At 55.6% G+C, this 21,432-nt stretch overlaps 10 non-coding genes across 10 annotated transcripts; all 10 read right to left on the reverse strand.

Annotated features, from left to right (window-relative positions):
- Positions 1–2,336: 2,336 nt before the first annotated feature.
- Positions 2,337–2,428, reverse strand: LOC133086188 (small nucleolar RNA SNORD116). Its single transcript, XR_009699951.1, has one exon. It is a non-coding gene; the product is annotated as a small nucleolar RNA SNORD116 (small nucleolar RNA).
- Positions 2,429–4,854: 2,426 nt separating this feature from the next.
- On the reverse strand, positions 4,855–4,946 carry LOC133086505 (small nucleolar RNA SNORD116). The gene has a single exon (XR_009700259.1). It is a non-coding gene; the product is annotated as a small nucleolar RNA SNORD116 (small nucleolar RNA).
- A 401-nt stretch (positions 4,947–5,347) lies between these two features.
- Positions 5,348–5,441, reverse strand: LOC133085920 (small nucleolar RNA SNORD116). The gene has a single exon (XR_009699719.1). It is a non-coding gene; the product is annotated as a small nucleolar RNA SNORD116 (small nucleolar RNA).
- Positions 5,442–7,891: 2,450 nt separating this feature from the next.
- On the reverse strand, positions 7,892–7,983 carry LOC133086189 (small nucleolar RNA SNORD116). Its single transcript, XR_009699952.1, has one exon. It is a non-coding gene; the product is annotated as a small nucleolar RNA SNORD116 (small nucleolar RNA).
- Positions 7,984–10,409: 2,426 nt separating this feature from the next.
- Positions 10,410–10,501, reverse strand: LOC133086506 (small nucleolar RNA SNORD116). The gene has a single exon (XR_009700260.1). It is a non-coding gene; the product is annotated as a small nucleolar RNA SNORD116 (small nucleolar RNA).
- A 401-nt stretch (positions 10,502–10,902) lies between these two features.
- Positions 10,903–10,996, reverse strand: LOC133085921 (small nucleolar RNA SNORD116). Its single transcript, XR_009699720.1, has one exon. It is a non-coding gene; the product is annotated as a small nucleolar RNA SNORD116 (small nucleolar RNA).
- A 2,450-nt stretch (positions 10,997–13,446) lies between these two features.
- On the reverse strand, positions 13,447–13,538 carry LOC133086190 (small nucleolar RNA SNORD116). The gene has a single exon (XR_009699953.1). It is a non-coding gene; the product is annotated as a small nucleolar RNA SNORD116 (small nucleolar RNA).
- Positions 13,539–15,964: 2,426 nt separating this feature from the next.
- Positions 15,965–16,056, reverse strand: LOC133086507 (small nucleolar RNA SNORD116). Its single transcript, XR_009700261.1, has one exon. It is a non-coding gene; the product is annotated as a small nucleolar RNA SNORD116 (small nucleolar RNA).
- A 401-nt stretch (positions 16,057–16,457) lies between these two features.
- LOC133085922 (small nucleolar RNA SNORD116) lies at positions 16,458–16,551 on the reverse strand. Its single transcript, XR_009699721.1, has one exon. It is a non-coding gene; the product is annotated as a small nucleolar RNA SNORD116 (small nucleolar RNA).
- A 2,450-nt stretch (positions 16,552–19,001) lies between these two features.
- On the reverse strand, positions 19,002–19,093 carry LOC133086191 (small nucleolar RNA SNORD116). Its single transcript, XR_009699954.1, has one exon. It is a non-coding gene; the product is annotated as a small nucleolar RNA SNORD116 (small nucleolar RNA).
- Positions 19,094–21,432: the final 2,339 nt, after the last annotated feature.

Below are 21,432 nucleotides of genomic sequence, written 5' to 3' on the forward strand. Positions count from 1 at the left end.
ATGGAGCTAAGGGTCATGGCATCGGATCTGCGGTGCCCCTGGAAGAGCCAAGAAGGTGAGGGTATAGTCTCAGTGCACAAGTCCCCGTTGCCAAACATCTAGGTTTCTGCAAAGAAGGTCTGCTCACCACCACAAGGTTCCTACAAGGATCCTCAAGGACGTCACGCCAAAACCACTCTGAGACTCCTTCGCCTCGCCTTGCCTCGCCTTGCCGCACTGTCCTCACTTGGCCAGGTATCACGGAGTATACAGAGGGCTCCAAGCTGCTGCAGGCGTTTGTTCCCTGGCACTCCACCACCTGCCTCAGGGTGACAGAACACAGGGATGTTTGAGAAAGGTGAACGGGCGCACAGAGGGAAAGGGTGATACCGCCCAGCGATGTGCGCTATATCTCCCCTCAACATTTCATTTGCTGCCCATCACGTCTGTGTGTCCACAGCCAAACGTGAATGCATCGTGGCACAGATGCCTTCAGAGCGCACGGGCATCAGCACAAAGAGCACGGCCATCCATCAACCCCCTGGTATGGGCCTTGAACTTCCCCGCCTGAGCCACCTCCCCCCGACACAGCATAGGGATGTCATCCTGAACCGCTGAGACACCCTCAGGGGAACTGGGATTACTCAGCGTAAGAGCCACTGCCCTCTGGGGAACAAAACCACTCCTGGCACATACGCCCCCACACAATGGACTCACCCTCAAGGGGAAATGTGGTCCCTGAGATCTTCCACAAGGGAACGGCCCTTGGCCAAATGTGACGACCTCCATCAAAAGCAGCTCTTAGGGACCGGTGACAAAGGGGACCTGAGGAACCCCTGGACCGAACAAGGGAGATTCACCTGCAGGCATACTTCCTGGCCTGCTGCCAAGACTGACAACCTACCCTTGGCCCACACACAAAGCTAATGGCATGGGAACCATTCCGATGCCCAACGTGGTGGGGCAAACCCTTGCAGCAATTTTGTAACTTGCAGTGGTGCCTGGCACTTTCGCACTCTGGGCCCGTCAGTGACGTGACCTTGGAGAAACCGTGAGGCCCAGGTCCTCTACAAGCAACTTGTTACCCACAGCTGTGCAATGAGAGAACCCAGCCAACAGCGTAGACACTTGAACCGGTATGACTTGTCTGGCCTGTGGCCAGGCTCGCCGGTTACCACAGTCTCGACGCACCAGCCGGTGGCGGGAAAAATGAAACCCACACCACACCTCCTCTCCTGCCCTGAAACCTGTAGCTTTTCCTTGGCAGCCGATTCCCTTGTTTCCACATGGTTGTGCCCAATGACCTCCGGGAAGAGCTCCAATCCTCAGGGAACGCTATGTGGGCCGGGTGTAGAAAAGATGCTTGGCTGTCCTCAGGAACACCTTCACGTCTTCAACACAGGGGGAACGTGGCCAGACAGGGCATAACACCCCACGGCCTACAAATCGGCCCCCACGAGAAGACACCATACTGTGCCACGAGGGCAACCATTCGCTGGCACAAGGATCCGCCAGGAAGCAAATGGACCAAGGAGAGGAAAACGGCGGGACAGTCCACAAATGTGCTCCCGTATTCCCTCCCTTCACTTGCCTCCAAACGTTCCTGAGGTAATCCCAAACGTGTTCCGGGAACCCCATGGCCACCGTCGATCTATCCATCCACTAGTAAACCTGTGGGCTTAGCCAGCCATCTCACAGGTCTCTTTCGCTCCTCTTGCCTTACTCTCTCTCCACCGGCATCCTAACGCGTCACGGCAAGATGCCAGAGCCACCCCTCACCAAAGAAGCTTGCCGTGACCAAGCTTGACTAAGGCATTTTCCAGCCCCTTCACACAGCACACACAAGCAGGACACAACTCGAGGATGAGCCATCAGATTGGCCAAACGTCCGGGAACAGTGGCCCATTTCATTTCTCCCCTCATCAGGAGAAACCTAAACTGCATCTGGTCTCCCAAGCAGAACATGACAAAGAAGCCTGCCCTAGGCCTGCAATCCTGTTCTGACCCTGAGCATACAGACTTCTGTTTCTTTGAGGCCACAAGACAATGACCAGCAGGTGGGGGCGGCCTGTAGAACTCAAGTGCAGGCGACAGGACCATCAATGGCTCATGCTTCCTCTCCTCCCTGCTTGCTGAACCGTGGCAGGGGACAGCAATCCTGGCTAGACGAAGGAACCCAGAGACGGCACACTGTCCCAAGCCTTCCCACCTGGATTGGCATCCCAGGCTGCTTTCCCAATGGTTCTTCTCCCCATGAGATGACCACAACCCTCAACTTGAACAACGTGGCTGTGGACACCCACGGCAGCAAATGCAACGTGAACCTCTGCCTGCTTTCCTTTTGGGAGCCACGTGCTGGACCTCAGTTCCAACGAGGAGACGGTAGGGATGTCTCACTCATTTTGTTCAGATTTCCAAGGAATGCATTTGTGGGAGTCATCATCGATCCAAGCACATGCTCAAACGTTGGACATGGCAAGTTGCAGATTCCACCAGGGGACGGACAGCGAGCTGAATCATATCAGCGTACAGAAGCGGCCAGAGCCAAGCCACAGGGCAGGAAATGCAGCCAGTTCCCAGGGCATCGAAGCTCGTGTTCCCCAAGAAAAGACCAGAAGGTGAGGGTGTAGCCACGGTGCACAAGTACCCGTTGCCAAACCTTTAGGTTTAGCAAAGAAGTGCCGCTTACCGCAACAAGGGTTGAAGCAGGATCCTCATGGAATGCACGACAACACCCCTCCGAGGCTCCTTCGCCTGGCCTCACCTTGCCACACCGTCCTCACTTCAACGGGTATCAGGGCTTATACGGATGGCCCCAGGCTGCTGCTTGCTTTCCTTCCCTGGCATTCCACCTGGCTCGGGGTGAGAGAACACACGCATGCTTGAGGAGGGTGCACGGGCGCACCGAGGGAAAGGGTGATACCACCCAGCGATGTGTGCTCTATCTCTCCTCAACATTTCATTTGCTGTCCATCTTGCTATGTGTCGGCAGCCAAACGTGAAAGATGGTGACACAGATGCCTTCAGAGCGTGCGGCCATCAGGACAAAGAGCGCCGCCGACCAACAACCCCCTGGTCTCGGGCCTTGCAATCCCTCCCCTGAGCACTCTGCCCTCCATCACAGCAAAAGGATGTCTTCCTGATCCTCTGAGACACCCTTAGGAAAACTGGGCCCCCTCAGCCTAAGAGCCAGTGCCCTCTAGGGGAACAAACACCCCCTTGGCACTCATGCTTCCACACAGTGGACATGCCCTCAAGGGGAGAGATCTTCCACAAGGGAAGGGCCCTTGGCCGAATATGACGCCCTCCATCAAAAGCGGCTCGTAGGGACCCGTGACAAAGGGCACCTGAGTAACCCCTGGACTGATCAAGGGAGACTCAACAGCAAGCATACTTCCTGGTCTCCTGCCAAGTCAGAGGAACTTCCCTAGGACCACAACCAAAGCTAATGGCATGGGAGCCATTCCAATGCCCAAAGTGGTGGGGCAAACCCTTGCAGCCAATGGGTAACTTATCGTAGCACCTTGCACAGCCGCACTCTTCTCTTCAATGACAAGACCTTGGAGAAACCGTGAGACCCAGGTCCTCCAGAACCAACGTGTCACCCACAGCCGTGCAATGAGAGAACGCATCCAACATCCTGGACCCTTGAACCGGCATGACTTCTCTGGCTTGAAGCCATGCACGCTGGAGATCACAGGCTCGCAGCACCAGAGGGTGGCAGGACAAAATGACCCCTGCAGCACACATTCACTCCAGCCCTTAAACCTGTAGCCTTTGCTTGGCAGCCGACTCCCTTCTTTCTGCATGGTTGGGCCCAATGACCTCCGGGAAGAGCTCCAAACCTCAGGGAATGCTATGCGGAATGGGTATAGCAATGACGCTGGCATATCCTAAGGAACACCTTCACACCTTCAACATAGGGGCAATGAGGCCACACAGGGACAAAACATCCCAATGCCTCCAAATCGGTCCCAGTGAGAAGACACCATACTGTGCCGTGAAGGCAACCATTCGCTGGAACAAGGACCCACCGTGAAGCACATTGTCAAAGGAGAGGAAATGGGTGGGATGGTCCACGAATGTGCACCTGTATTCCTTCCCTACACGGGCCTCCAAATGCTCCTGACGATATCCCAAAAGAGTTCCGGGAACCCTAGGTCCACCGACCATCTATCCACCCAACAGTAAACCTGTGGGCTTAGCCAACACTCTCACGTGTATTTCCCGCTCGCCTTGCCTTCCTCTCTCCACCAGGATCCAAACGTCTCACGGTAAGGTGCCAGAGCCACCCCTCACCTAAGTGGCTTGATATCCCCTGGATTTGCCTAAGGCATTTTCCAACCTCTCCACACACAACACACAAGCAGGACACAACCCAAGGAGGAGCCATCAGCGTCGCCCAAATCCCAGGGACAGTGGCCCATTTGATTTCCCCCGACCATCAGGGCAAACCTAAACTGCATCCCATCTCCACGCTGAACATGACAAAGAAGCCTGGCCTGGTCAGGACTCCTTCTCTGACCCTGAGTGCAGAGACTTCTGTTTCCTTGCGGGAACAAGGCAACGACCTGGGCTCGAGGGTGGCCCGTAAATCTCAATGGCAGGCCAGAGGACCACCAGTGGCTCACGCTTCCTTTCGCACCCGCACGCTGACCGCGGCAGGGGATGGCAGTCCTGGCTAGACTCAGGTGCCCAGAGACGTCAAGTTGTCCTTAGATTTCCCACGTGGATGGACATCACAGGCTCATTTCCACTTGGCTCTTTCCGCACGAGAAGTGCGCCACACTCAACTTGAACAATGTTGCTGCGCATGCCCACAGTAGCACATGCGACATGGACCTCTCCCTACCTTTCCTTTGGGTGCCACGTGCTGGACCTCAGTTAGGATGAGAAGACGGTAGGTATTGCTCATTCATTTTGTTTAGATTTCCAAGGAATGCATTTATGGGAGTCATCACCGATCCACGCACCTGCTCAAAGGCTGGACGTGCAAAGTCGCAGCCTCCATGGCGGACTGCCAGCGAGCTCAATCCTCTCAGCAGTAGGGAGCGGCCAGACTCGAGCCACGTGGCAGGAAGTGCACCCAAGTCTCAGGGCATCGGAGCTCGGGTGCCCCAGTAAGAGCCCAGAATGTGAGGGTGTAGTCTCGGTGCACAAGTCCCCGTGGACAAACATCTAGGTTTCTGCAAAGAAGTTCCGTGTACCGCCACAAGGTTTCCACCAGGAACCTTATCGAGTCAGAGGCGATGCCCTTGGATCACACAGAAAGCTATTGGCATTGGAGATATTCCGATGCCCAAACTGGCAGGGCAAACCCTTGCGGCAACTGGGTACCTTGCCCTGGCGCCTTGTATTTTCGCACCCTGGGCCCGTCAGTGACATGACCTCGGAGAAACCTGAGACCCATTCATTTTGTTCAGATTTCCAAGCAGTGCATTTATGGGAGTCATCATCAATCCACGCACCTGCTCAAAGGCTGCACGTTCAAAGTCGCAGGCTCCACCGCGGGGCAGCCAACGATCGCAATCATTTCAGCAGTCAGGAGCGGCCAGAGCCAACCCACGGGGCTGCAAATGGAGCTAAGGGTCATGGCATCGGATCTGCGGTGCCCCTGGAAGAGCCAAGAAGGTGAGGGTATAGTCTCAGTGCACAAGTCCCCGTTGCCAAACATCTAGGTTTCTGCAAAGAAGGTCTGCTCACCACCACAAGGTTCCTACAAGGATCCTCAAGGACGTCACGCCAAAACCACTCTGAGACTCCTTCGCCTCGCCTTGCCTCGCCTTGCCGCACTGTCCTCACTTGGCCAGGTATCACGGAGTATACAGAGGGCTCCAAGCTGCTGCAGGCGTTTGTTCCCTGGCACTCCACCACCTGCCTCAGGGTGACAGAACACAGGGATGTTTGAGAAAGGCGAACGGGCGCACAGAGGGAAAGGGTGATACCGCCCAGCGATGTGCGCTATATCTCCCCTCAACATTTCATTTGCTGCCCATCACGTCTGTGTGTCCACAGCCAAACGTGAATGCATCGTGGCACAGATGCCTTCAGAGCGCACGGGCATCAGCACAAAGAGCACGGCCATCCATCAACCCCCTGGTATGGGCCTTGAACTTCCCCGCCTGAGCCACCTCCCCCCGACACAGCATAGGGATGTCATCCTGAACCGCTGAGACACCCTCAGGGGAACTGGGATTACTCAGCGTAAGAGCCACTGCCCTCTGGGGAACAAAACCACTCCTGGCACATACGCCCCCACACAATGGACTCACCCTCAAGGGGAAATGTGGTCCCTGAGATCTTCCACAAGGGAACGGCCCTTGGCCAAATGTGACGACCTCCATCAAAAGCAGCTCTTAGGGACCGGTGACAAAGGGGACCTGAGGAACCCCTGGACTGAACAAGGGAGATTCACCTGCAGGCATACTTCCTGGCCTGCTGCCAAGACTGACAACCTACCCTTGGCCCACACACAAAGCTAATGGCATGGGAACCATTCCAATGCCCAACGTGGTGGGGCAAACCCTTGCAGCAATTTTGTAACTTGCAGTGGTGCCTGGCACTTTCGCACTCTGGGCCCGTCAGTGACGTGACCTTGGAGAAACCGTGAGGCCCAGGTCCTCTACAAGCAACTTGTTACCCACAGCTGTGCAACGAGAGAACCCAGCCAACAGCGTAGACACTTGAACCGGTATGACTTGTCTGGCCTGTGGCCAGGCTCGCCGGTTACCACAGTCTCGACGCACCAGCCGGTGGCGGGAAAAATGAAACCCACACCACACCTCCTCTCCTGCCCTGAAACCTGTAGCTTTTCCTTGGCAGCCGATTCCCTTGTTTCCACATGGTTGTGCCCAATGACCTCCGGGAAGAGCTCCAATCCTCAGGGAACGCTATGTGGGCCGGGTGTAGAAAAGATGCTTGGCTGTCCTCAGGAACACCTTCACGTCTTCAACACAGGGGGAACGTGGCCAGACAGGGCATAACACCCCACGGCCTACAAATCGGCCCCCACGAGAAGACACCATACTGTGCCACGAGGGCAACCATTCGCTGGCACAAGGATCCGCCAGGAAGCAAATGGACCAAGGAGAGGAAAAAGGCGGGACAGTCCACAAATGTGCTCCTGTATTCCCTCCCTTCACTTGCCTCCAAACGTTCCTGAGGTAATCCCAAACGTGTTCCGGGAACCCCATGGCCACTGTCGATCTATCCATCCACTAGTAAACCTGTGGGCTTAGCCAGCCATCTCACAGGTCTCTTTCGCTCCTCTTGCCTTACTCTCTCTCCACCGGCATCCCAACGCGTCACGGCAAGATGCCAGAGCCACCCCTCACCAAAGAAGCTTGCCGTGACCAAGCTTGACTAAGGCATTTTCCAGCCCCTTCACACAGCACACACAAGCAGGACACAACTCGAGGATGAGCCATCAGATTGGCCAAACGTCCGGGAACAGTGGCCCATTTCATTTCTCCCCTCATCAGGAGAAACCTAAACTGCATCTGGTCTCCCAAGCAGAACATGACAAAGAAGCCTGCCCTAGGCCTGCAATCCTGTTCTGACCCTGAGCATACAGACTTCTGTTTCTTTGAGGCCACAAGGCAATGACCAGCAGGTGGGGGCGGCCTGTAGAACTCAAGTGCAGGCGACAGGACCATCAATGGCTCATGCTTCCTCTCCTCCCTGCTTGCTGAACCGTGGCAGGGGACAGCAATCCTGGCTAGACGAAGGAACCCAGAGACGGCACACTGTCCCAAGCCTTCCCACCTGGATTGGCATCCCAGGCTGCTTTCCCAATGGTTCTTCTCCCCATGAGATGACCACAACCCTCAACTTGAACAACGTGGCTGTGGACACCCACGGCAGCAAATGCAACGTGAACCTCTGCCTGCTTTCCTTTTGGGAGCCACGTGCTGGACCTCAGTTCCAACGAGGAGACGGTAGGGATGTCTCACTCATTTTGTTCAGATTTCCAAGGAATGCATTTGTGGGAGTCATCATCGATCCAAGCACATGCTCAAACGTTGGACATGGCAAGTTGCAGATTCCACCAGGGGACGGACAGCGAGCTGAATCATATCAGCGTACAGAAGCGGCCAGAGCCAAGCCACAGGGCAGGAAATGCAGCCAGTTCCCAGGGCATCGAAGCTCGTGTTCCCCAAGAAAAGACCAGAAGGTGAGGATGTAGCCACGGTGCACAAGTACCCGTTGCCAAACCTTTAGGTTTAGCAAAGAAGTGCCGCTTACCGCAACAAGGGTTGAAGCAGGATCCTCATGGAATGCACGACAACACCCCTCCGAGGCTCCTTCGCCTGGCCTCGCCTTGCCACACCGTCCTCACTTCAACGGGTATCAGGGCTTATACGGATGGCCCCAGGCTGCTGCTTGCTTTCCTTCCCTGGCATTCCACCTGGCTCGGGGTGAGAGAACACACGCATGCTTGAGGAGGGTGCACGGGCACACCGAGGGAAAGGGTGATACCACCCAGCGATGTGTGCTCTATCTCTCCTCAACATTTCATTTGCTGTCCATCTTGCTATGTGTCGGCAGCCAAACGTGAAAGATGGTGACACAGATGCCTTCAGAGCGTGCGGCCATCAGGACAAAGAGCGCCGCCGACCAACAACCCCCTGGTCTCGGGCCTTGCAATCCCTCCCCTGAGCACTCTGCCCTCCATCACAGCAAAAGGATGTCTTCCTGATCCTCTGAGACACCCTTAGGAAAACTGGGCCCCCTCAGCCTAAGAGCCAGTGCCCTCTAGGGGAACAAACACCCCCTTGGCACTCATGCTTCCACACAGTGGACATGCCCTCAAGGGGAGAGATCTTCCACAAGGGAAGGGCCCTTGGCCGAATATGACGCCCTCCATCAAAAGCGGCTCGTAGGGACCCGTGACAAAGGGCACCTGAGTAACCCCTGGACTGATCAAGGGAGACTCAACAGCAAGCATACTTCCTGGTCTCCTGCCAAGTCAGAGGAACTTCCCTAGGACCACAACCAAAGCTAATGGCATGGGAGCCATTCCAATGCCCAAAGTGGTGGGGCAAACCCTTGCAGCCAATGGGTAACTTATCGTAGCACCTTGCACAGCCGCACTCTTCTCTTCAATGACAAGACCTTGGAGAAACCGTGAGACCCAGGTCCTCCAGAACCAACGTGTCACCCACAGCCGTGCAATGAGAGAACGCATCCAACATCCTGGACCCTTGAACCGGCATGACTTCTCTGGCTTGAAGCCATGCACGCTGGAGATCACAGGCTTGCAGCACCAGAGGGTGGCAGGACAAAATGACCCCTGCAGCACACATTCACTCCAGCCCTTAAACCTGTAGCCTTTGCTTGGCAGCCGACTCCCTTCTTTCTGCATGGTTGGGCCCAATGACCTCCGGGAAGAGCTCCAAACCTCAGGGAATGCTATGCGGAATGGGTATAGCAATGACGCTGGCATATCCTAAGGAACACCTTCACACCTTCAACATAGGGGCAATGAGGCCACACAGGGACAAAACATCCCAATGCCTCCAAATCGGTCCCAGTGAGAAGACACCATACTGTGCCGTGAAGGCAACCATTCGCTGGAACAAGGACCCACCGTGAAGCACATTGTCAAAGGAGAGGAAATGGGTGGGATGGTCCACGAATGTGCACCTGTATTCCTTCCCTACACGGGCCTCCAAATGCTCCTGACGATATCCCAAAAGAGTTCCGGGAACCCTAGGTCCACCGACCATCTATCCACCCAACAGTAAACCTGTGGGCTTAGCCAACACTCTCACGTGTATTTCCCGCTCGCCTTGCCTTCCTCTCTCCACCAGGATCCAAACGTCTCACGGTAAGGTGCCAGAGCCACCCCTCACCTAAGTGGCTTGATATCCCCTGGATTTGCCTAAGGCATTTTCCAACCTCTCCACACACAACACACAAGCAGGACACAACCCAAGGAGGAGCCATCAGCGTCGCCCAAATCCCAGGGACAGTGGCCCATTTGATTTCCCCCGACCATCAGGGCAAACCTAAACTGCATCCCATCTCCACGCTGAACATGACAAAGAAGCCTGGCCTGGTCAGGACTCCTTCTCTGACCCTGAGTGCAGAGACTTCTGTTTCCTTGCGGGAACAAGGCAACGACCTGGGCTCGAGGGTGGCCCGTAAATCTCAATGGCAGGCCAGAGGACCACCAGTGGCTCACGCTTCCTTTCGCACCCGCACGCTGACCGCGGCAGGGGATGGCAGTCCTGGCTAGACTCAGGTGCCCAGAGACGTCAAGTTGTCCTTAGATTTCCCACGTGGATGGACATCACAGGCTCATTTCCACTTGGCTCTTTCCGCACGAGAAGTGCGCCACACTCAACTTGAACAATGTTGCTGCGCATGCCCACAGTAGCACATGCGACATGGACCTCTCCCTACCTTTCCTTTGGGTGCCACGTGCTGGACCTCAGTTAGGATGAGAAGACGGTAGGTATTGCTCATTCATTTTGTTTAGATTTCCAAGGAATGCATTTATGGGAGTCATCACCGATCCACGCACCTGCTCAAAGGCTGGACGTGCAAAGTCGCAGCCTCCATGGCGGACTGCCAGCGAGCTCAATCCTCTCAGCAGTAGGGAGCGGCCAGACTCGAGCCACGTGGCAGGAAGTGCACCCAAGTCTCAGGGCATCGGAGCTCGGGTGCCCCAGTAAGAGCCCAGAATGTGAGGGTGTAGTCTCGGTGCACAAGTCCCCGTGGACAAACATCTAGGTTTCTGCAAAGAAGTTCCGTGTACCGCCACAAGGTTTCCACCAGGAACCTTATCGAGTCAGAGGCGATGCCCTTGGATCACACAGAAAGCTATTGGCATTGGAGATATTCCGATGCCCAAACTGGCAGGGCAAACCCTTGCGGCAACTGGGTACCTTGCCCTGGCGCCTTGTATTTTCGCACCCTGGGCCCGTCAGTGACATGACCTCGGAGAAACCTGAGACCCATTCATTTTGTTCAGATTTCCAAGCAGTGCATTTATGGGAGTCATCATCAATCCACGCACCTGCTCAAAGGCTGCACGTTCAAAGTCGCAGGCTCCACCGCGGGGCAGCCAACGATCGCAATCATTTCAGCAGTCAGGAGCGGCCAGAGCCAACCCACGGGGCTGCAAATGGAGCTAAGGGTCATGGCATCGGATCTGCGGTGCCCCTGGAAGAGCCAAGAAGGTGAGGGTATAGTCTCAGTGCACAAGTCCCCGTTGCCAAACATCTAGGTTTCTGCAAAGAAGGTCTGCTCACCACCACAAGGTTCCTACAAGGATCCTCAAGGACGTCACGCCAAAACCACTCTGAGACTCCTTCGCCTCGCCTTGCCTCGCCTTGCCGCACTGTCCTCACTTGGCCAGGTATCACGGAGTATACAGAGGGCTCCAAGCTGCTGCAGGCGTTTGTTCCCTGGCACTCCACCACCTGCCTCAGGGTGACAGAACACAGGGATGTTTGAGAAAGGCGAACGGGCGCACAGAGGGAAAGGGTGATACCGCCCAGCGATGTGCGCTATATCTCCCCTCAACATTTCATTTGCTGCCCATCACGTCTGTGTGTCCACAGCCAAACGTGAATGCATCGTGGCACAGATGCCTTCAGAGCGCACGGGCATCAGCACAAAGAGCACGGCCATCCATCAACCCCCTGGTATGGGCCTTGAACTTCCCCGCCTGAGCCACCTCCCCCCGACACAGCATAGGGATGTCATCCTGAACCGCTGAGACACCCTCAGGGGAACTGGGATTACTCAGCGTAAGAGCCACTGCCCTCTGGGGAACAAAACCACTCCTGGCACATACGCCCCCACACAATGGACTCACCCTCAAGGGGAAATGTGGTCCCTGAGATCTTCCACAAGGGAACGGCCCTTGGCCAAATGTGACGACCTCCATCAAAAGCAGCTCTTAGGGACCGGTGACAAAGGGGACCTGAGGAACCCCTGGACTGAACAAGGGAGATTCACCTGCAGGCATACTTCCTGGCCTGCTGCCAAGACTGACAACCTACCCTTGGCCCACACACAAAGCTAATGGCATGGGAACCATTCCAATGCCCAACGTGGTGGGGCAAACCCTTGCAGCAATTTTGTAACTTGCAGTGGTGCCTGGCACTTTCGCACTCTGGGCCCGTCAGTGACGTGACCTTGGAGAAACCGTGAGGCCCAGGTCCTCTACAAGCAACTTGTTACCCACAGCTGTGCAATGAGAGAACCCAGCCAACAGCGTAGACACTTGAACCGGTATGACTTGTCTGGCCTGTGGCCAGGCTCGCCGGTTACCACAGTCTCGACGCACCAGCCGGTGGCGGGAAAAATGAAACCCACACCACACCTCCTCTCCTGCCCTGAAACCTGTAGCTCTTCCTTGGCAGCCGATTCCCTTGTTTCCACATGGTTGTGCCCAATGACCTCCGGGAAGAGCTCCAATCCTCAGGGAACGCTATGTGGGCCGGGTGTAGAAAAGATGCTTGGCTGTCCTCAGGAACACCTTCACGTCTTCAACACAGGGGGAACGTGGCCAGACAGGGCATAACACCCCACGGCCTACAAATCGGCCCCCACGAGAAGACACCATACTGTGCCACGAGGGCAACCATTCGCTGGCACAAGGATCCGCCAGGAAGCAAATGGACCAAGGAGAGGAAAAAGGCGGGACAGTCCACAAATGTGCTCCTGTATTCCCTCCCTTCACTTGCCTCCAAACGTTCCTGAGGTAATCCCAAACGTGTTCCGGGAACCCCATGGCCACTGTCGATCTATCCATCCACTAGTAAACCTGTGGGCTTAGCCAGCCATCTCACAGGTCTCTTTCGCTCCTCTTGCCTTACTCTCTCTCCACCGGCATCCCAACGCGTCACGGCAAGATGCCAGAGCCACCCCTCACCAAAGAAGCTTGCCGTGACCAAGCTTGACTAAGGCATTTTCCAGCCCCTTCACACAGCACACACAAGCAGGACACAACTCGAGGATGAGCCATCAGATTGGCCAAACGTCCGGGAACAGTGGCCCATTTCATTTCTCCCCTCATCAGGAGAAACCTAAACTGCATCTGGTCTCCCAAGCAGAACATGACAAAGAAGCCTGCCCTAGGCCTGCAATCCTGTTCTGACCCTGAGCATACAGACTTCTGTTTCTTTGAGGCCACAAGGCAATGACCAGCAGGTGGGGGCGGCCTGTAGAACTCAAGTGCAGGCGACAGGACCATCAATGGCTCATGCTTCCTCTCCTCCCTGCTTGCTGAACCGTGGCAGGGGACAGCAATCCTGGCTAGACGAAGGAACCCAGAGACGGCACACTGTCCCAAGCCTTCCCACCTGGATTGGCATCCCAGGCTGCTTTCCCAATGGTTCTTCTCCCCATGAGATGACCACAACCCTCAACTTGAACAACGTGGCTGTGGACACCCACGGCAGCAAATGCAACGTGAACCTCTGCCTGCTTTCCTTTTGGGAGCCACGTGCTGGACCTCAGTTCCAACGAGGAGACGGTAGGGATGTCTCACTCATTTTGTTCAGATTTCCAAGGAATGCATTTGTGGGAGTCATCATCGATCCAAGCACATGCTCAAACGTTGGACATGGCAAGTTGCAGATTCCACCAGGGGACGGACAGCGAGCTGAATCATATCAGCGTACAGAAGCGGCCAGAGCCAAGCCACAGGGCAGGAAATGCAGCCAGTTCCCAGGGCATCGAAGCTCGTGTTCCCCAAGAAAAGACCAGAAGGTGAGGATGTAGCCACGGTGCACAAGTACCCGTTGCCAAACCTTTAGGTTTAGCAAAGAAGTGCCGCTTACCGCAACAAGGGTTGAAGCAGGATCCTCATGGAATGCACGACAACACCCCTCCGAGGCTCCTTCGCCTGGCCTCGCCTTGCCACACCGTCCTCACTTCAACGGGTATCAGGGCTTATACGGATGGCCCCAGGCTGCTGCTTGCTTTCCTTCCCTGGCATTCCACCTGGCTCGGGGTGAGAGAACACACGCATGCTTGAGGAGGGTGCACGGGCACACCGAGGGAAAGGGTGATACCACCCAGCGATGTGTGCTCTATCTCTCCTCAACATTTCATTTGCTGTCCATCTTGCTATGTGTCGGCAGCCAAACGTGAAAGATGGTGACACAGATGCCTTCAGAGCGTGCGGCCATCAGGACAAAGAGCGCCGCCGACCAACAACCCCCTGGTCTCGGGCCTTGCAATCCCTCCCCTGAGCACTCTGCCCTCCATCACAGCAAAAGGATGTCTTCCTGATCCTCTGAGACACCCTTAGGAAAACTGGGCCCCCTCAGCCTAAGAGCCAGTGCCCTCTAGGGGAACAAACACCCCCTTGGCACTCATGCTTCCACACAGTGGACATGCCCTCAAGGGGAGAGATCTTCCACAAGGGAAGGGCCCTTGGCCGAATATGACGCCCTCCATCAAAAGCGGCTCGTAGGGACCCGTGACAAAGGGCACCTGAGTAACCCCTGGACTGATCAAGGGAGACTCAACAGCAAGCATACTTCCTGGTCTCCTGCCAAGTCAGAGGAACTTCCCTAGGACCACAACCAAAGCTAATGGCATGGGAGCCATTCCAATGCCCAAAGTGGTGGGGCAAACCCTTGCAGCCAATGGGTAACTTATCGTAGCACCTTGCACAGCCGCACTCTTCTCTTCAATGACAAGACCTTGGAGAAACCGTGAGACCCAGGTCCTCCAGAACCAACGTGTCACCCACAGCCGTGCAATGAGAGAACGCATCCAACATCCTGGACCCTTGAACCGGCATGACTTCTCTGGCTTGAAGCCATGCACGCTGGAGATCACAGGCTTGCAGCACCAGAGGGTGGCAGGACAAAATGACCCCTGCAGCACACATTCACTCCAGCCCTTAAACCTGTAGCCTTTGCTTGGCAGCCGACTCCCTTCTTTCTGCATGGTTGGGCCCAATGACCTCCGGGAAGAGCTCCAAACCTCAGGGAATGCTATGCGGAATGGGTATAGCAATGACGCTGGCATATCCTAAGGAACACCTTCACACCTTCAACATAGGGGCAATGAGGCCACACAGGGACAAAACATCCCAATGCCTCCAAATCGGTCCCAGTGAGAAGACACCATACTGTGCCGTGAAGGCAACCATTCGCTGGAACAAGGACCCACCGTGAAGCACATTGTCAAAGGAGAGGAAATGGGTGGGATGGTCCACGAATGTGCACCTGTATTCCTTCCCTACACGGGCCTCCAAATGCTCCTGACGATATCCCAAAAGAGTTCCGGGAACCCTAGGTCCACCGACCATCTATCCACCCAACAGTAAACCTGTGGGCTTAGCCAACACTCTCACGTGTATTTCCCGCTCGCCTTGCCTTCCTCTCTCCACCAGGATCCAAACGTCTCACGGTAAGGTGCCAGAGCCACCCCTCACCTAAGTGGCTTGATATCCCCTGGATTTGCCTAAGGCATTTTCCAACCTCTCCACACACAACACACAAGCAGGACACAACCCAAGGAGGAGCCATCAGCGTCGCCCAAATCCCAGGGACAGTGGCCCATTTGATTTCCCCCGACCATCAGGGCAAACCTAAACTGCATCCCATCTCCACGCTGAACATGACAAAGAAGCCTGGCCTGGTCAGGACTCCTTCTCTGACCCTGAGTGCAGAGACTTCTGTTTCCTTGCGGGAACAAGGCAACGACCTGGGCTCGAGGGTGGCCCGTAAATCTCAATGGCAGGCCAGAGGACCACCAGTGGCTCACGCTTCCTTTCGCACCCGCACGCTGACCGCGGCAGGGGATGGCAGTCCTGGCTAGACTCAGGTGCCCAGAGACGTCAAGTTGTCCTTAGATTTCCCACGTGGATGGACATCACAGGCTCATTTCCACTTGGCTCTTTCCGCACGAGAAGTGCGCCACACTCAACTTGAACAATGTTGCTGCGCATGCCCACAGTAGCACATGCGACATGGACCTCTCCCTACCTTTCCTTTGGGTGCCACGTGCTGGACCTCAGTTAGGATGAGAAGACGGTAGGTATTGCTCATTCATTTTGTTTAGATTTCCAAGGAATGCATTTATGGGAGTCATCACCGATCCACGCACCTGCTCAAAGGCTGGACGTGCAAAGTCGCAGCCTCCATGGCGGACTGCCAGCGAGCTCAATCCTCTCAGCAGTAGGGAGCGGCCAGACTCGAGCCACGTGGCAGGAAGTGCACCCAAGTCTCAGGGCATCGGAGCTCGGGTGCCCCAGTAAGAGCCCAGAATGTGAGGGTGTAGTCTCGGTGCACAAGTCCCCGTGGACAAACATCTAGGTTTCTGCAAAGAAGTTCCGTGTACCGCCACAAGGTTTCCACCAGGAACCTTATCGAGTCAGAGGCGATGCCCTTGGATCACACAGAAAGCTATTGGCATTGGAGATATTCCGATGCCCAAACTGGCAGGGCAAACCCTTGCGGCAACTGGGTACCTTGCCCTGGCGCCTTGTATTTTCGCACCCTGGGCCCGTCAGTGACATGACCTCGGAGAAACCTGAGACCCATTCATTTTGTTCAGATTTCCAAGCAGTGCATTTATGGGAGTCATCATCAATCCACGCACCTGCTCAAAGGCTGCACGTTCAAAGTCGCAGGCTCCACCGCGGGGCAGCCAACGATCGCAATCATTTCAGCAGTCAGGAGCGGCCAGAGCCAACCCACGGGGCTGCAAATGGAGCTAAGGGTCATGGCATCGGATCTGCGGTGCCCCTGGAAGAGCCAAGAAGGTGAGGGTATAGTCTCAGTGCACAAGTCCCCGTGGCCAAACATCTAGGTTTCTGCAAAGAAGGTCTGCTCACCACCACAAGGTTCCTACAAGGATCCTCAAGGACGTCACGCCAAAACCACTCTGAGACTCCTTCGCCTCGCCTTGCCTCGCCTTGCCGCACTGTCCTCACTTGGCCAGGTATCACGGAGTATACAGAGGGCTCCAAGCTGCTGCAGGCGTTTGTTCCCTGGCACTCCACCACCTGCCTCAGGGTGACAGAACACTGGGATGTTTGAGAAAGGCGAACGGGCGCACAGAGGGAAAGGGTGATACCGCCCAGCGATGTGCGCTATATCTCCCCTCAACATTTCATTTGCTGCCCATCACGTCTGTGTGTCCACAGCCAAACGTGAATGCATCGTGGCACAGATGCCTTCAGAGCGCACGGGCATCAGCACAAAGAGCACGGCCATCCATCAACCCCCTGGTATGGGCCTTGAACTTCCCCGCCTGAGCCACCTCCCCCCGACACAGCATAGGGATGTCATCCTGAACCGCTGAGACACCCTCAGGGGAACTGGGATTACTCAGCGTAAGAGCCACTGCCCTCTGGGGAACAAAACCACTCCTGGCACATACGCCCCCACACAATGGACTCACCGTCAAGGGGAAATGTGGTCCCTGAGATCTTCCACAAGGGAACGGCCCTTGGCCAAATGTGACGACCTCCATCAAAAGCAGCTCTTAGGGACCGGTGACAAAGGGGACCTGAGGAACCCCTGGACTGAACAAGGGAGATTCACCTGCAGGCATACTTCCTGGCCTGCTGCCAAGACTGACAACCTACCCTTGGCCCACACACAAAGCTAATGGCATGGGAACCATTCCGATGCCCAACGTGGTGGGGCAAACCCTTGCAGCAATTTTGTAACTTGCAGTGGTGCCTGGCACTTTCGCACTCTGGGCCCGTCAGTGACGTGACCTTGGAGAAACCGTGAGGCCCAGGTCCTCTACAAGCAACTTGTTACCCACAGCTGTGCAATGAGAGAACCCAGCCAACAGCGTAGACACTTGAACCGGTATGACTTGTCTGGCCTGTGGCCAGGCTCGCCGGTTACCACAGTCTCGACGCACCAGCCGGTGGCGGGAAAAATGAAACCCACACCACACCTCCTCTCCTGCCCTGAAACCTGTAGCTTTTCCTTGGAAGCCGATTCCCTTGTTTCCACATGGTTGTGCCCAATGACCTCCGGGAAGAGCTCCAATCCTCAGGGAACGCTATGTGGGCCGGGTGTAGAAAAGATGCTTGGCTGTCCTCAGGAACACCTTCACGTCTTCAACACAGGGGGAACGTGGCCAGACAGGGCATAACACCCCACGGCCTACAAATCAGCCACCACGAGAAGACACCATACTGTGCCACGAGGGCAACCATTCGCTGGCACAAGGATCCGCCAGGAAGCAAATGGACCAAGGAGAGGAAAACGGCGGGACAGTCCACAAATGTGCTCCCGTATTCCCTCCCTTCACTTGCCTCCAAACGTTCCTGAGGTAATCCCAAACGTGTTCCGGGAACCCCATGGCCACCGTCGATCTATCCATCCACTAGTAAACCTGTGGGCTTAGCCAGCCATCTCACAGGTCTCTTTCGCTCCTCTTGCCTTACTCTCTCTCCACCGGCATCCTAACGCGTCACGGCAAGATGCCAGAGCCACCCCTCACCAAAGAAGCTTGCCGTGACCAAGCTTGACTAAGGCATTTTCCAGCCCCTTCACACAGCACACACAAGCAGGACACAACTCGAGGATGAGCCATCAGATTGGCCAAACGTCCGGGAACAGTGGCCCATTTCATTTCTCCCCTCATCAGGAGAAACCTAAACTGCATCTGGTCTCCCAAGCAGAACATGACAAAGAAGCCTGCCCTAGGCCTGCAATCCTGTTCTGACCCTGAGCATACAGACTTCTGTTTCTTTGAGGCCACAAGGCAATGACCAGCAGGTGGGGGCAGCCTGTAGAACTCAAGTGCAGGCGACAGGACCATCAATGGCTCATGCTTCCTCTCCTCCCTGCTTGCTGAACCGTGGCAGGGGACAGCAATCCTGGCTAGACGAAGGAACCCAGAGACGGCACACTGTCCCAAGCCTTCCCACCTGGATTGGCATCCCAGGCTGCTTTCCCAATGGTTCTTCTCCCCATGAGATGACCACAACCCTCAACTTGAACAACGTGGCTGTGGACACCCACGGCAGCAAATGCAACGTGAACCTCTGCCTGCTTTCCTTTTGGGAGCCACGTGCTGGACCTCAGTTCCAACGAGGAGACGGTAGGGATGTCTCACTCATTTTGTTCAGATTTCCAAGGAATGCATTTGTGGGAGTCATCATCGATCCAAGCACATGCTCAAACGTTGGACATGGCAAGTTGCAGATTCCACCAGGGGACGGACAGCGAGCTGAATCATATCAGCGTACAGAAGCGGCCAGAGCCAAGCCACAGGGCAGGAAATGCAGCCAGTTCCCAGGGCATCGAAGCTCGTGTTCCCCAAGAAAAGACCAGAAGGTGAGGGTGTAGCCACGGTGCACAAGTACCCGTTGCCAAACCTTTAGGTTTAGCAAAGAAGTGCCGCTTACCGCAACAAGGGTTGAAGCAGGATCCTCATGGAATGCACGACAACACCCCTCCGAGGCTCCTTCGCCTGGCCTCGCCTTGCCACACCGTCCTCACTTCAACGGGTATCAGGGCTTATACGGATGGCCCCAGGCTGCTGCTTGCTTTCCTTCCCTGGCATTCCACCTGGCTCGGGGTGAGAGAACACACGCATGCTTGAGGAGGGTGCACGGGCGCACCGAGGGAAAGGGCGATACCACCCAGCGATGTGTGCTCTATCTCTCCTCAACATTTCATTTGCTGTCCATCTTGCTATGTGTCGGCAGCCAAACGTGAAAGGATGGTGACACAGACGCCTTCAGAGCGTGCGGCCATCAGGACAAAGAGCGCCGCCGACCAACAACCCCCTGGTCTCGGGCCTTGCAATCCCTCCCCTGAGCACTCTGCCCTCCATCACAGCAAAAGGATGTCTTCCTGATCCTCTGAGACACCCTTAGGAAAACTGGGCCCCCTCAGCCTAAGAGCCAGTGCCCTCTAGGGGAACAAACACCCCCTTGGCACTCATGCTTCCACACAGTGGACATGCCCTCAAGGGGAGAGATCTTCCACAAGGGAAGGGCCCTTGGCCGAATATGACGCCCTCCATCAAAAGCGGCTCGTAGGGACCCGTGACAAAGGGCACCTGAGTAACCCCTGGACTGATCAAGGGAGACTCAACAGCAAGCATACTTCCTGGTCTCCTGCCAAGTCAGAGGAACTTCCCTAGGACCACAACCAAAGCTAATGGCATGGGAGCCATTCCAATGCCCAAAGTGGTGGGGCAAACCCTTGCAGCCAATGGGTAACTTATCGTAGCACCTTGCACAGCCGCACTCTTCTCTTCAATGACAAGACCTTGGAGAAACCGTGAGACCCAGGTCCTCCAGAACCAACGTGTCACCCACAGCCGTGCAATGAGAGAACGCATCCAACATCCTGGACCCTTGAACCGGCATGACTTCTCTGGCTTGAAGCCATGCACGCTGGAGATCACAGGCTCGCAGCACCAGAGGGTGGCAGGACAAAATGACCCCTGCAGCACACATTCACTCCAGCCCTTAAACCTGTAGCCTTTGCTTGGCAGCCGACTCCCTTCTTTCTGCATGGTTGGGCCCAATGACCTCCGGGAAGAGCTCCAAACCTCAGGGAATGCTATGCGGAATGGGTATAGCAATGACGCTGGCATATCCTAAGGAACACCTTCACACCTTCAACATAGGGGCAATGAGGCCACACAGGGAGAAAACATCCCAACGCCTCCAAATCGGTCCCAGTGAGAAGACACCATACTGTGCCGTGAAGGCAACCATTCGCTGGAACAAGGACCCACCGTGAAGCACATTGTCAAAGGAGAGGAAAAGGGTGGGATGGTCCACGAATGTGCACCTGTATTCCTTCCCTACACGGGCCTCCAAATGCTCCTGACGATATCCCAAAAGAGTTCCGGGAACCCTAGGTCCACCGACCATCTATCCACCCAACAGTAAACCTGTGGGCTTAGCCAACAGTCTCACGTGTATTTCCCGCTCGCCTTGCCTTCCTCTCTCCACCAGGATCCAAACGTCTCACGGTAAGGTGCCAGAGCCACCCCTCACCTAAGTGGCTTGATATCCCCTGGATTTGCCTAAGGCATTTTCCAACCTCTCCACACACAACACACAAGCAGGACACAACCCAAGGAGGAGCCATCAGTGTCGCCCAAATCCCAGGGACAGTGGCCCATTTGATTTCCCCCGACCATCAGGGCAAACCTAAACTGCATCCCATCTCCAAGCTGAACATGACAAAGAAGGCTGGCCTGGCCAGGACTCCTTCTCTGACCCTGAGTGCAGAGACTTCTGTTTCCTTGCGGGTAGAAGGCAATGACCTGTGCTCGAGGGTGGCCTGTAGATCTCAATGGCAGGCCAGAGGACCACCAGTGGCTCACGCTTCCTTTCGCACCCGCACGCTGATCGCGGCAGGGGATGGCAGTCCTGGCTAGACTCAGGTGCCCAGAGACGTCAAGTTGTCCTTAGATTTCCCACGTGGATGGACATCACAGGCTCCTTTCCACTTGGCTCTTTCCGCACGAGAAACCCGCCAC

Source organism: Eubalaena glacialis, chromosome 2, assembly GCF_028564815.1.
Source record: "Eubalaena glacialis isolate mEubGla1 chromosome 2, mEubGla1.1.hap2.+ XY, whole genome shotgun sequence".
Lineage (NCBI taxonomy): Eukaryota > Metazoa > Chordata > Mammalia > Artiodactyla > Balaenidae > Eubalaena > Eubalaena glacialis.